This window comes from Solanum tuberosum, unplaced genomic scaffold, assembly GCF_000226075.1.
Source record: "Solanum tuberosum cultivar DM 1-3 516 R44 unplaced genomic scaffold, SolTub_3.0 scf00103, whole genome shotgun sequence".
NCBI classification, from domain to species: Eukaryota; Viridiplantae; Streptophyta; class Magnoliopsida; order Solanales; family Solanaceae; genus Solanum; species Solanum tuberosum.
The window spans coordinates 774,893-775,854 of record NW_006239027.1 but is presented as its reverse complement, the minus strand read 5'-3'; positions in this window follow the sequence as shown (position 1 = coordinate 775,854).

Sequence of the window (962 nt, the reverse complement as noted above, 5' to 3'; positions counted from 1 at the left end):
GCCATTAGAGAGTGTGGCCGTGAAAGATAGCCTTTCTCATGAGGATGTACCAGTTGAAATTCTCGATCGTCAGGTTAGAAGGTTGAGAAATAAAGAAGTCGCTTCAGTCAAGGTCTTGTGGAGGAGTCAGTCAGTAGAGGGAGCTACTTGGGAAGCAGAAGCAGCCATGAAGTCCAAGTATCCTCACCTCTTTCCTTCCGATTCCATTCCAACTTGAGGTAATAGTTCCTCTTCAGTTTTTCAGTCATTCATGCGAAAATTCAGTCTTAGAATCATGTTCCTTCAGTTTGTAGTTGCATTTTTAGCGTATTTGCATGTTCTTGGAACTCAGTTCAGTCAGAAATTCAGTTCTCAGTGTTTAGTGGTAGGGATTGCAGCCCTCTCTCTCTATTTCAGCTAGATTAGTCTTCATTCGAGGACGAATGGTCCCAAGGGGGAGATAATGTAACACCCCGTATTCGAAACAGACGAAAATACAGATTTTGAGAAGTTGCAGGTGCAACTTACGGTCACCATCCACGGATCGTAGGTCAGACCACGGCCCGTGCTGGTGGTCCGTGGTTCACCACTGCAACCCCTCCCCAGCCAGCTCAGAAAATTGGTTAAGTCTCGACTCACGAACAGACCCACGGTCCGTAGACCAGACCACGGTCCGTGGTCTGTGTCCGTGGATCAAGACCTCCTTACCCAGCCTCTGACATGAACTACATTTGACCAGCACGGACCGTCGTTCGATCCACGGTCCGTAGGTCTGACCGTAGATCGAAGGTTAGCAGCCAGTTAGCTGAAAGTTCTGATGGGTCAACTTCAGATGGTCATAACTCTTAGCAAAAAATGAATTATGTGTCCCATGACCTATGGTTAGATAGATAATTGAATTATCTTTCCAACGCCACCGAGTTTGCTAAATTCCGACCTCCGAGTAAAAAGTTATGCCCGTTTTATTGAAGGCCTGTCGAACA